Here is a 14,137-nt window from a genome sequence, read left to right as displayed (position 1 = left end):
AAATCTAATTCAAGTATATAAGAGATATCACATGTTTAGTTGTGTTCTGTGTTGATGTATCACAGTGAACAACTGTTTATTCCAGTATTCTAGATGCTAGATCTAAGTTTTTCTTAAAAAATTGCTATATATAAGGTAAGGTATATCTGAAAAGTGAAGAAAGTGAAATGAAAGGCGTGATCGGTAACATACCTGATGTAAAGTGGGCGATGCAAACATAAGTTTTCGTGCACGTTAAGTAGCTTAAAGCCACAGACGACAGCGGTTGTTTAATAATTTGGTCGTTCTCATTTCCAGCCCCTCTGGAAAATTTCAGTTTGGTGCATGTCTGGAAACAGCTATAAATTACAGCAGAGGTAGATGGGCAGACACATATTGGAGGTAGTTGCACCAAATGACAGAAAACTTAAGGTGAGGCTACAAAAAGTCAGAGGAAAAGACAGAGAATCATCAGATTCAGTAGAATTTATCCTCTGGGGACCATGAACGTCTTAACGAAGTTATACAACAATTCATCTTATAGTCGTTGAGATGATTGAGACCAACACGGCAACAATCCCTACAAACCAGGAATATACAGTACGTCCCCACTCTACACTGTGAATTAGTTAAATTAGTCAGAGAATAATAATAGAGAATATGATATGCATGAATATAATAGGAGAGAATATAGGAAGACAAGATCTAAACTGTGTATCAGTCCTCACATGCAGTTTCTGAGTAGTAAACCCATCCAGCAATAAAGCCCTTAATTAGTCTTCTGCATCTCTCTGTCAAAGAAGAGGCTTTACGTATTTCTCCCGGAGTATTTCTCATATTACCTTTGGTGTATTAGTGCGCGGCGACAAAAGACACACTCAGGCTATATATTCCTTCCTTAAGGCCGCACTGTAGAGTAATCTGATTATTCAAATAGATGTTAATTAGCTGTTCCTTCAAAAGACGGCATTATTCAGGTGGATAAAGGCGACACATCTCCGCAGATTCCTCTAATGCCACAAAAAGAACGGAGCTCTGTCGTTTTTTTTGTCTTTATTGTTTTTGTCACATTTTTTTATTTGCAGCAATTTTCTTTTTTTTGTCTTTCCTCAAGTGTTCTTCTGGTGGGACGTCGTTTGAGGAGGAACAATGGCGTCGGATGAATGACCCGACATAATACATATTCATGATGTTTGAGAAGCAGCTGAGTTGATCCACTTGTTTGAGACACAACAAAGGTATCCTCCGCCGCTCTGTTATCCTCCCTGCTCCCAATCCCTCCTCCGTTCCTCCCTCAATCGTTTGCCTGTTTGTCCCTCCTTAATTATCTTTTGAAATCCCCCTCTGTTTAAACCTTTGTCCTGTTCCCATGTGGAGCCTATAAACAGACAGCAGCCGCGTGCAGCTTTCTGGGGGGAAATAAAAAGGAAAGGAGGCGGGTGGGGGGAGACGAACGACGTTTCTCAGGTTGATCTTCCGACTCTGCGGCTCTACGAAGATTCAGTCGGTGTTTTCCGTGCGTGTAAACATGACACGGCGACGGCGGCAGAGCTAACTCGCCGCTGTGCTAGCCACGCGGTGTAAAATAACAACAGACAAGAATAGCTTCAACAGTCTCATTTCTAGAACAATCGTAATTACAATAACATTGTTTGGTAATCCTTCTAAATAGGAGCCAGGAACTAAATCGGTTTGATGACGGTGGCGCTCGGCTAAGTTGCCTTTCACCGGTTTGTACGGTAATCCTCATTAACAAAACACTAATCCTCCCTCCGTGTTGCCATGTTCGGCCCCATCCCTCGTTCACTCTCTCTCTCTCGCTATCTCTCACCAAACTTCGCCAAACTTCTCGTCCCACTTCACCAGAAGAGACTCGGATCAAAATCCCGTCGACTCTTCAGCCGTCGCGCTGACGCAGGAAGGATTCGGCAAAGTTTACTCAGTTGTTAAGCGCCGGCTCACAGATGTCACAATCCTATCAGCGTCAAACCGATCTGCAAATGTTTGTGCGTTCATGGTAAATTATGAATTATGGTTATTACGTTCCTGCGCTCCGTGTGTGAAACACGAGAATCTGTGTTGAACAAAGGATTGAGGAAGCTCGGCTCGTGTCACTTGGCTTTCAGCGCTCGATGCAGTTGAGAAACAAGCTGAACACGAACATACTGATCAGCTGAAGATTCAGGTCCCAGTTTACTTTTGGTTTCAGCTGTAAATGGAAAATATTTCTGGGGTCACAGCTGCAGCTCGAAGTTGTTTAGGTTTCAACAGGTGTTTCTGCAAGAAGATCTGACATTTGGACAAAATATAAACTCAAACATGTAAGGGAAAAGTCCTGGCCCTTATTTATTAAAACTTGAACAGTATTGTGTGAAGAAGAGTCTCTGTCTCTGAAGAAGAATAAACGGCATTTTGACAACTGTTTACCTTTTGAATACCTAATTTGAGAGGGAATCAGAAAGACTGTCAGTTACTGTGTTGGCGTGTAAATCAGTGAAGTTTGAGGAAAGACACCTCATAGTACTTTTCCACTTCAGACAGTTCGACAGTTTGACTTGTCACGTTTGTAAATAATGATAAACTTTATCTATATTGCACTTTTCAAAAGAAAGTGTTGTTTTAAAAGACAAAATGACAAAAGTCAAGTAACCATAAATCAAAAGAAGCTAAACAAACGAAGTAAATAAAATGTTGCTTGAATAAATAAATAAAACTTTATTCTGTGACAGAGAACCTGTGTGTGCACCACCAGGACCCTGAATCAGATTTTGGTGACCTAACCCTGACCCTGACTTTAGGGGTTAATGTGAGTTCCTTATATTCACTTATGTTGTTTATTATTCATCATTTATCACAAACAACCAGAAATTATATTTATAGAAACCAGTAACCACATTTATCTGCTAACTCTGACTTTATGTGACAGTTTTATCATTACCCAGAATCCAACCTGTTATTTACACCTGAAAATTCACATGTTCATTTCTTGTAATATGAATATTTATCATCGCAACTCACAAGGTTTGTTTTGTTTTAAAATTTAGTTTGGAAAAAACTTTGCTATTTCAATATTAACACAAAAAAAACCTTCAAAACTTTTCTTTTAATAATTGTTGGTTGTAGTCTTACAGCTCAGCTTGGATGAACGTATTTTACTGTGGTTGTGCAAAAGTGCATAAATTACATAAATTAGATAATGCTCAATAATAGTGGAGGTTTTTGGGGCCTGAGCAGTTATCCACACTTTTCAATCAACAGCAGAATCATTACCTCATTCTGTGAGTACTTTAGTGTCAACATGAATACACCAGATCTTCCCTTTGTATTCACACCACCACATTCTGACCACTGAGATGAGCTGAGAGTACGTAAACACTATTTTATTGAAGCTGCCATTGATTTTTTAAAACCTCCTCATAATATCAAATAAAGTAAATACATAAATACCGCTAATACATTTGCAGGCTCCACAAACCGCCCCCGACACGCCCACAGCTGCAGGCTCCTCACCCACAATCCTTTGCTCTCTAATTATTCAAATAACAGACAGGAGCGAGAGCTGTGATTCGCCAGCCCTCTTCAATTAGTGTTGTGTTAATTAAAGAGCATCATCAGGTTCTCGTTAGTGATTAAACACCCGAGTGTGATTACTTAACTCAGCAGGACTCCTGACAAATCATCTGCCCCCTGATCTCTGTGTGTTTGTGTGAGTGTGGCATGTGTGTGTCTGTGTGTGTGAGTGAGTGTGTGTGTGTCATGTGTGCGAACATGTTTGTGCATTTGAAATTTAGCAATACTAAGGCGCAAGCAGAGGGAACAGATTCTCCCTCTCATGCTGCATATAAATGCTGCAATGCTCACTGCATATGCAAAGCTGTGAGGACGTGTGTGTGTGTGTGTGTGTGTGTGTGTGTGTGTGTGTGTGTGTGTGTGTCCGATTAAAGGGGGATTTTTGTTCACTTGCTGATGAGGTGTCTGAAGTAAGTTAATTGCCTATCAAGAGAGCAAGCCAGCACTTCCTTCTGTGTGAGTGTGTGTGTTTGTGTGTGTGTGTATATGTGTATTTGTCAGGGCCTCTGCATGCTTGTCTATGTCACTTCACGAGCTAATTGCCCTTCAGAGGACTGCCGGGTCCCCGTCCTTTTGCTTGGATCAAATCTGCGCGCTGGAATATGCATAAGTCCATGTGAATAAATATGAATGTGCTTTATACTAATTCAGTGATGGGAAGTGCATTTAGTCAAATATTGTCCAAAGATGAGGCTGATGTCGTTAATGCAGAATCTGAAACGAGTCGTTAGTCTAATAGCGAGTGTTGTTTGTGTCGCCACAGCCGTGTCAGCTCTAATCCTGATAACAGACTAACAACACACTCTATGAAAGTGGTTTTCAGACGGGTCCTGTTGAGGAAGTCCAGAGAATCGGGTCCGGGCTTTCTCTGTATAGTTTCTCTTTCACTCATGAACAACACAGTGGATTCTCAGCTCAGATTCACAACAGCAACAAAGCCTCTGCAGGATTCAGGCAGGAAGTAACGTATTAACTCTGCTGTGGAGATCACGTGGTTTTGTTTACAGCACATCGACACCGCTGATGGATCATAAAACCACAAACTCTCGTGACATCTTCGTCTGTGTTCGCACGTCGACTTCTGGGGACCTTATACTAGGAAGCCTGGGTGGAGACTCTCACTCGGACATTTGCGTTCACATGTACTCTGGAGAAAGGAGAGATCTCTACCTGGTTCATTTAGTAGCAGGTGCTCACTGAGGGGTTAACACAGATGTTGGTCTTACTGTAGGTTTCTGTGTCAGAGGTTTTCCACAGCATGAGAACATAAACTCAGTGGTGAGTGTAACTTCACCTTTACTTTAGTCTGTTATCCTCACTTGAACAGAAAGGCTTAACTTGACTTGACTTCCAGTATATGCTGCTTCATACTTCTGCTCCACCACAGCCCAGCAGGGAAATATTGTACTTTTTACTCCACTACATTTATTTGACAGTTTCTAGTGAAGATTGTCTAATATTTATCTCGTCAAACATAACATTGCCAATATATACGACAGAGTTTTAGGGCCACACTGAAGAGGAAACTGAAATCGTAAAATTTTAAGGTGCATGCGTTGAGGTTAGGTTAATATTAGGTTGAGGGTTGGGCAAGTAGTCAGGAAATGAATGTACGTCAATGTAATGTCCTCTGAAGTCATGGAGACACGTGTGTGTGTGTGTTTCTGATGTAACCCCAGCAGAGCAGTTTACCTCCAGAGGACCGAGATGCTAATTAAGATGAATCCACCTCCGCTCCCTCCTGGCCCCGCCCCTCTCTCACATTCATCAGTGTTATGCAAATGAGCGTGTGCCAAATCACATCTGAGGCCACACAGATCACAGCTAGCACCGTCCCATCTGACTCCCGGTAATATATAACGTTTAATAACACTGTGTACACACTCACACACACACACACAGAAAATCAATATCCATGATTTAATAACGCAATGTACTGATCCAACTGGTTTCACAGGCCTTATTGCTGGCCACAAGAGCATCGCCACGACAACGGGCACCAGAATAACAGATCTGCTGCAAGTGTGCTAATTGAATGCACGCACATATGTGTGTGTGGGTGTGGGTGAAGAAATGGATTGGACACTCTTTACTTCTGGAATGATGAAGTAGGATTTAATAAAGTAGGAAAAACACACACACACACACACACACACACACACACACACACACACACACACACACACACACACACACACACACACACACACACACACACACACACACACACACACACACACACACACACACACACACACACTGATACCCTCAGCAGGTGAGCAGAGCTGAGTTGACACTTTGTCAGCACAGTGTAATTTGACATAATGAATGCAAGCATCGTTACTGCTGTTAATTGGCCAGACTAATTATACTCCGAGGACGTCATTAGAGAGAACCTGCCGCTCCAACTGTGTGCATACTGTATATGCGTGTGTGTCTGTGTGTGTGTCCGTGTGTGTGCGTTTGTGAACGAGCGCGGTTGTTAGAGTCGTGTCGGAGCAGACGGTGGGAAAGGTGCAGGAGACGGGAGGTGGGGTAGAGCTCAGGCAGGGGTGAGGCAGGAGGAAGAGGAGCGGTGCAGGTGGTCACAGGATTGATGAAGGGGGGAGGAGACGGGGCGGCGGGGTGAGGAAGGGCCTCGTTTAGGGCACCGCGGAGTCGGGTGGGTTCAAGCCGAGGAGGAGGTGATGGAGGAGGGTGGAGGAGCGAGGGGAGGAGTCGGTCAAGTGTCGAAGAAGTCAGAGTCATGAAAGTTTATCAGTGTTGTTCAGCCAAAGTCAGAGTTACTGTCAAACTGCCTCTACATTCACAATTCATCACATATATTTATTATAAAGGTGCACAAGCTCTAGATATTTTCATTCATACTAAACCTAGTAAAGCCAAAATTCATTCATTGCAATACCTTTCTCATTCAAACATTAGTGTCTGTGCTAGTTTCAGAACAACAAATCATTTTCCCATCCACCCCCGCTGTTTAAGAAGAAATGCACCTATTAGAGCGTCCATGTGTTGTGTTGTTGGTCTTTTCTCGACACAACTGACCAACAACAACATGCCCCGAAGTCAGTGGCTCAGTATTTCACTGTCATTCTAAGGGCCCATTATCAAAATAGTAATACACAATCCATGTTTACTCTGCTTGCTACACAAGATGATCTGCTTGTACATGAACTGAAAACATTTCCTCTGCAGAGAAGTGTTCTCTCTAAAAATCCAGCCCATCTGAAAACCCAATTCTTCATCTCTACGCAATACAACAGAATTTAATAAAAACTAGAAAGACAAGATGTCAGCGGCTCGTGGCTGAAACAGCATCAGTGGAGTATTTACTTAGTCGTCCATTACAGCCGAGCAATTTGAGCAAATTCGGAGAAACAATATGGGCTCACAGTCCGCTGACGAAGGGGGCGAGTCTGCGACAAGTAAAGCGTGTAATTTCCTAATTCTGATCTTGCAAGACAATCCGTCCTTATCAGTGTCTGATTCCCGCATCGGAGGGAAAGTAGACGGTGAAGCTGCAGGCCATCACACACACACACACACACACACACACACACACACACACACACACACACACACACACACACACACACACACACACACACACACACACACACACACACACACACACACACACACACACACTACACAGAGGATGGAGGCATGAAATTACATAAAGGAAAGGGATACAGATAGAAAGACTGAGAGACTAGTGAGAGAACAAACAGGCCTATCAAACGACCACAGACCCAGATAACAAGATAAGGCCTAATCAATCAATCCTTGCACACAGAGAGAGATTGCCCTAAGTGGCTCATGAGTCCTGCCGAAAATTAAATCTGCACACTCCTTCAAGTAAGACGGGATGGAGGCAGAGGGAGTTGCAGGGAGAGAGCGAAAGAGTGAGGGGGGATAATAGAAGGTAATTTCATCAGCATGGCCCATGATGAAGCTTTTACACGGTGGTTTGAGAGGCCAAACTAAAAGGCTGGAGGTTTGGTGATATTGAATATGAGTGGTGTGTCATGATTAGATTTGTAAGACGATAGCGAGGAATTAGATTATAGGGTCTAATGCGGATATCTGAAAGGGTGTCAGAACTTAAGGGTTTCGTCTGTGTGTGTGTGTGTGTGTGTGTGTTGAAATGTTCTTCCTACAGAGGAGCCCGACACACTGTGATTCACTTTAATTCACTCACACCAGCATCATCCATCCTCTTCATGCTGTTTCAGCTCATGTAGACAAAAAGGGCTGCTACATCAAAGAATACTTAAATAAAAAAAAAAAAAAAAGGCAAAGCAGTGTGCGGGAAATAAAAAAAACAAAGATGGAAGCCAAGAAATCGTTGAAACAGAAGTGCCAGTGTTCCACAGAATGATAAATCGTTTTCTTGGTTTTCTGCTCCGGTGCCACAAAGGCAAAGTGTGTGTTTCATTTGGCGTTGCTTAATTTTTCGGTCGCTGGAAAAATGTCTTCACGAGGCAATAATTAAGACTATTCAAATGTTTATTCTAACATCTACACCGTGTGTGTGTGTGTGTGTGTGTGTGTGTGTGTGTGTGTGTCACGTCAGCGTAACACCAAACATTCGTAGAGACGGATGTTCCCGATGACGGACACACTGAGTTTGACTGTCTCGACTCGCTGAGGTCACTCACATCGCTCAAGAGTGTTCATGTCTGTAATGAGACACCATGTAACTTTTTCAAGTACAAGCAAAAGTTTCATTTATAAGCGATGAAACACATTCTTAGTGAATTCTATTTTGTACAACGACTTCAGGGAATAAACTTAAAGTCGCAGAGAGCCCGTCTTACACCTGTCACCTGCACCCATTGGACGGTACCAGCTGTCAATCACACGGGGGACACGCCCCGATGCGACACAGTGTTTTATCGTCTTTTAAATAAACAAAATGAGCATCACGCTGAATTGAAGAAGACTTGAAAGTAGAGATTGAAACCATCAACTAAAAATGTTTACTGATGTTTAAGATCAAGAGAGAAGTGGAGTCATTTTTCTTCCCAAGTGTCTTTGGGCAAAAGTACTGAACCTCAAGTTGGCTTATGTGTGTGAATGTGACATCTACTGTCAAGAGCTCTGAGTGGTTGATCAGAATAGAAAAGTGGTTTATATGAACTTAAAATTTGAGAAATTAGTAAAATTCCCAAATAAAGTCCAAGTAACTGAAGCTTGGTTAAGTTTCTGACACGTAAAGGGTCTAATATGAGCTCACACACGACCACAACACAAACACAACATGGACACATCCAGCTTAGAGTAAGTACAACAACCACAGCTGACACAAAGCAAAGGGCCTCACACACATACACACACACACACACACACACACACACACACACACACAAACACACACAAATCCCAATAAAGTTGTCTTAGTGTTGCTTGGCAGGGAGGGTGGGCGGGAGATTCATGATTTTTAATATGCAGAGCAACTGAAAAGTGGAAAACCAGGCGCACACACACACACGCACACACACAGAGAGACACACACACCAGCCTCCGAGCTTCCACACGAACCATGAAGATGTTTTTCTCCTCGTATGGTGACAGACAGCAGCTAACACACAACAGATCGCTCCCAGCAGAGAACACGGAGCCCTCACATCATTAACACCTCCTGCTGCGTTCCGCTGAGCTTCAACTGTCTGGAGACACAAAGCCAAGAGGGGGAAGGAACAAGAGACGAGCTCTTAGGACACTGAAGAAAAAGGTGCTATAAACCTGTGTATTTATGTATCTGTAAATGTGTGTGTGTGTGTGTGTCTGTGTGTCTCCCAAATGACTCGACTCATCTGCTAATTAGTCAGGAGCAATTAAGTACACTTAAACTAACCGCACAGAGAGGCAGCCCAAACACACACCCAGGTAAACAAATAATCACAAACAGAGCTCACTTGAAGCACATCGGTTAATGAAAGCAAAAGGAGTCGTCGAACGGAAACAGGAGAGAGAGAGAGAGAGAGAGGAATAATTATCTGGGCGAGGAAAGACCGAGAGGAAGAAAAGAGTAATAAGGAATGAAGGAAAAAGGAGGAGAACGAGACAATCATAAGTCCCAGTGGACAGATTGGAGCAGAGTGGATCCTATCACATGCTATCTCTCATTTATATGCTAATTTACACTATTAACGGGGAGAGGGAGAGAGAGACGGAGAGCGAGGAGGGTCTAATAAATACCGACTGATTGCTGTTTGTTCATTAGTGGCTTTGTGTTTTTTGAAGAAACGTCGTGGACTGGGCCGCCCGTTCCCCAGCCAAAGACAAACTGTGTCTCATATCATCGCGAGTATTACGACGTCGGGAGTGGATGTTTGAAATGAAATGAGAAAAATACATAAAATAAAGCCAGAAAGAGAGATGTTATCACTGTAATTCAATTTGGATTAACGCCGCAAATCATCTCCTTTCATCCCTCCTCGCTCCCTCCCTTCCTTCACTTTTGTTCCTTTATGATACTGATAGCCACTTGAGTGCTTCTCTCATTTTCTGCTCTAAGCTTTGGCTGCCGCTGATCTCGGTTCAGGTCAATTAACAATAAATATGAGCTCACATGCGCACACAATAATACAGTGAGTCAGTGTAGTAGTGTGTGAAGTGTATCAGGCTGTCACGATGGACGATCAAAGGAGCAGGAGATAGTTTTTACGACTTTCAGTTATATACTTATGATGGTGAGTCGAATTCAAATAATGAAAATCTCCTTTATTTCACTTTTGGACCTATTTTGGGGTCGTTTTTTGGTTTTTATATCTCCAGAATTAATTCCTCTTTTCTTATCCTTTAAAAGAAAAGTAGATTTCACATGTTTATCATGAAGGTGAAGACCATATCAAAACTGGAAAAGCACACGGATGCGTGATTTTTGTTTTAGAGACACAAAGTCGGCGCTAGAATCTACCACAGCTTCTGCTTCACTTTCTGTAAATAAAAACTGAATTTCTCATTCATTATTTCCTCCCATTAGACTTTTTGGAAAACAATTCCAGCAAATTCTTCGGGTTTACAGTTCAATGTTTAAAGACAAATCACCGTCCACTACACCAGCTGCAATAGAAAACAAAACGGAAATATTTGTGATTTTAGACAAGTTCAACTTTTACTTTTCTCTCATGAAACAAACAAACCAAGCAGAACAGACAACAGTCAGTTGTGTAAACCAAATCATGTATTCAAAGATGGACGACATGACGGATCCCAAAAGTGAAGCCAAAGTGCCTCAATCGCCCCCTGGTGGCCAGCTGCCGTATAGGTCATACACTCCCGGTTTTAAATAGTTTTAAAGTTAGTTGATGCTATAAAATGGGGTGAAACGTCATGATTGACAGCTGAGACTAAGTCGTAATTGATCGACAGCACCATCATTTTCATGTCCAGGAAATATCTGGATAGTGGGAGGAAGTGGAGACGTGTCGTCCATCTTTATAAAGATGTAGACGTCTAAGGTCTAAGCACGTGGAGCAAGCTACACAAGAGTATTTCTCATTTTCAAAGCTGTATCTTTACTTATTAGCGATGTTACAGACATCAGAGACATTTCGAATCAGGTTTTCTTACCAGAACGGAGCCTGGACGTTCTGGTTTCAGTTCGATTCCCTGCAGCATCACTTCCAGACACGAGAGGCTTCAGCAACAAAGCTCTAAAATCACACTGCAGACAATCAGTCCGGCGCCAAACAGACAAAGTTAACAACAAGCTGGTGAACACAGGGGGAGCCTCTGGCAGCTAAAGGTGGTGGAGACCAACAACAGAGCTAAAAGCAGAGTGAATAGTGGACTAACACTGCATGTAGTTTAATATCTTACACATATTTCACATGTGATAACATCTAGTCACATGCTGTTTTATATATTTCACACCTGTGAAAATATTACATGGACTTTACATGTTTTTTGTAGAATTTTCTAACCTTTCCCGAACAAGTTACACACAACTACAGTCAATTTGTGTGTTTTTAACAAGAATTGGGCTTAAAAGTTAGAGAGAGTTTTAATTTTAACTTAAAAGACAAAAATCTATCACGAGGACTAATATGAGGACTCAACAGTTATAGGTCCCCACAACATGTTTAATACCGAGACGACACAAACACAAATATATAGACTCACACGTTGTCATGAGTTTCTTTGAAGGACAAAACATAGACTTGCAGACATAGAGGTATTCATGGCTTAGCAGACATGAACACGAACACGAACACACACACACACAGACACAGACACACACACACACACACACACAGATCATTACCCTCCTGGCTTGTCACAGACACTTAGAGAAACACAAAGAGGGAGACCTGAACCAAAGTCCTGAAATGATTTTCCCTCCTGTCACCACCACCGAGGAGTGTGTACATTTTACTGTACGTGTGTGTGTGTGTGTGTGTGTGTGTGTGTGTGTGTGTGTGTGTGTGTGTGTGTGTGTGTGTGAGACCACATGCAAAGGGTTTCCACGGGCGACATCCAGAGGTTGTCGAGGGGGTCCCCGGGTTGTGATGGCTTTTCCAGCGCTGTCGTCACAAAGACACACTTATACTCAAACAGCGCCGCTTGTCAAAACACGGCGAAGGAGGCGCGGACACACACACATGACAAAAGCAGGCCAGAAAGCAGCAGACACACACACACACATTGTGTTGCACTGCACAGGCGTTCATCACACCATTACTGAAATTCACTTGGCTACAGATTCCACACACATCGGCCTCGTTCCTGCTTTAATATCTGTGTCAACACTTTTACTCCTGATCGTCGACGTTTGTCCTTCGAACAACAGATCGTGCTGAATATAAAGAATCGTATATATTTAGCGCAGTGTTAATATTTCCAGATGGATCTTTTTCAATAAAGCACCCGACTGTACAAAATCAGATTACAGCACTCAGAGCTTCCTCGTGTGCTCGGTTTTTACGACCTCTAACTGGCGAGGAAGTCACATAATCACGTTATATTCACGTAATCGTACAAAAAATAACTTTCAGAGCCGAGGTCGGAGGCTGAGTGGAGGCCGGGCAGGTTCGTCCATATGAAATCATGAAACATTAAACTACTGCCACAATATTGGAAATTGAACATGGGTGTCCACATACTTTTGGCCTTATTATAAAGCACAGTATTGATCTGATCACAGTGATGTGAAGCTTTTCATGTTTACAATAGACTCAGTGTTTCAGTTTTAGCTTCACATCAGTGTCGCTGCCTTTACGTGGAGCTCAAGAGGTCACAGTGTCAACAAGGTGAGAACGTAGACGAAAATAAAGATGGACGACGCGTCTTTACCTCCATCTTGCTCCATTTGGCACCAGGGTCTAAGCGGGAGGGATCGTGGTGCGGAGCCGACGCCCATTGCACAGGCTCAACCAATCGGCAGTCAGTCTCAGCTGTCAATCACGACGTTTTATCCCGTTTTCATAGCATCAAATAAACTTAAACATACTTGCTTTTAAACACACGTGCAGAGTGTAGCCTGCTCCCTAATGCAAGAGTCCAGTTTAGCATTGAGTCTCTTCTGAATCTATTCAGGTGCTCTCGTTAGAGGAGGCGGAGTCTAATGGTACCCGCCTGCTCTGATTGGATCAGTGGATCAATTAATACTCAATTTAAAAAACAATGTGAACATGTAACTTTGTAGAAAGTACAGATATTTGCTGAGACGTGAAGTTGACTAAAAGTGAAAGTAGCTGAAAAGAAATCTACTTAAGTAAAGTATAGATACATTAAAAATATACTTACGTACAGTAACAAAGTAAAAGTACTTGTTGTGTTTAGAACTGTAGAGCAGTGCACCATGGGAGACACTTTGCACACAAGACTTTGTTCAAAAGGTCACAGTAAATCCCCCAAACCCCGTTTTACACAACCATTCATCCCAGACAAAAGTCAAAACACGATAAAGTAGCGAAGAGGATCGTCCAATTATGAAGGAAGCTTCTGTTTTACTGTTAAACAGGAGGAGGAGTGTGTGAAACAACCAAACCAACAGGTTTATCGTTTGCTCAAGTCGAGTTTCTACATTCTCTAAATGGATTAAACAGATCGGAGCTGTGAGGTAAATCACATTATCTGAGAACAGAGTGGAAAGTGTTTAAAACTCTGTGTGAATAATATGTGAGGCCACTGTGTTATGTTAATGAGCCGCCTCTCAGATGTATATTTACAGTCGGCGCGTTATAAATGTTCCTCGCTGAGTCGACTTAAAGGAACATTTTCACCCCCGAAGATAAACATGTGCCCGAGTGAAGTGGGGACACGACTGATTCCGACTCACAGCGGTGCAGCGACGGCACATTTCCTCACGGTCTGAGGAGGAAATCAACAAAGGTTTTCACACATAACAACAGGAACAGATGTTGCCTTTAGAGAGGAGAAGATTACACACTTTTGTATTTTCACACTAAAAGATATGGAAAGAAAGAAAGAAACAACAACCAGGAGCTAAAAGTCAATTTCCCTACTCTTTTCTTCTTCTGTGTCATTTCTCGCTTTTTCCTCTTTGCCTCAGTAGACGGATATTTTAACCGCGGCAGAGAGAAACTGTTGTTGTGTTGTGTTTCTTTGTTTTGCG

Source organism: Hippoglossus stenolepis, chromosome 2 (assembly GCF_022539355.2).
Source record: "Hippoglossus stenolepis isolate QCI-W04-F060 chromosome 2, HSTE1.2, whole genome shotgun sequence".
In the NCBI taxonomy this organism is placed as follows: Eukaryota; Metazoa; Chordata; class Actinopteri; order Pleuronectiformes; family Pleuronectidae; genus Hippoglossus; species Hippoglossus stenolepis.
The sequence above is the reverse complement of the archived record's forward strand: the minus strand, read 5'-3'. Positions refer to the sequence as shown.